Below are 572 nucleotides of genomic sequence, written 5' to 3'. Positions count from 1 at the left end.
ATATATATATATATATATATATATATATATATACATACATACATACACACACTCGATAACTTTGACAGTTGACAGGCAGAGTTTGCATGAATTGAAACTTTACGTTGTTGATTGGAGAGAACGTATAGAGATGTGGAGAGATATGACACTTGGGCTAATGGAAATTCCGTGTATTTGGAGTAGACACAATTGATTCAACGCATTTTGGTGTTAGTATTTATCTAGGTGCCTGTGTATATCATATCGTGTCCTTCTCTGTGACAGATGGAGGATCTACTTTTCTTATCTTGTGTTGACGTACGTTCATCTTTATGAGAGGCTGCCATATTGGAAATTTCCAATTTCGAACTGACAAGCTTAATTCTAATTGGGGCTCCACTCTAATTACAAATGCTCATCTAATCGGTATTGGTAATATTTACTGGTTGTATAATTTAGATAATAATCGGTGATCTTTCTATGGGGTAATTATATAGAATTATATCTCTCTCTCTCTATTTCTCTCTCTCTCTCTCTCTCTCTCTCTCTCTCTCTCTCTCTCTCTCTATATATATATATATATATATATATAT

At 33.4% G+C, this 572-nt stretch overlaps 1 protein-coding gene across 1 annotated transcript in view; it reads right to left on the bottom strand.

Moving 5' to 3' along the window:
- The window catches only part of LOC106867637 (carboxylesterase 5A-like), an 80,480-nt gene that overhangs the window by 51,315 nt on the left and 28,593 nt on the right, over positions 1-572 (bottom strand). The gene's annotated exons all lie outside the window — the stretch shown is intronic.

Source organism: Octopus bimaculoides, chromosome 3 (genome assembly GCF_001194135.2).
Source record: "Octopus bimaculoides isolate UCB-OBI-ISO-001 chromosome 3, ASM119413v2, whole genome shotgun sequence".
Lineage (NCBI taxonomy): Eukaryota > Metazoa > Mollusca > Cephalopoda > Octopoda > Octopodidae > Octopus > Octopus bimaculoides.
Note: the sequence above shows the minus strand (reverse complement) of the source record. Positions and strands in the feature narration are given on the sequence as shown.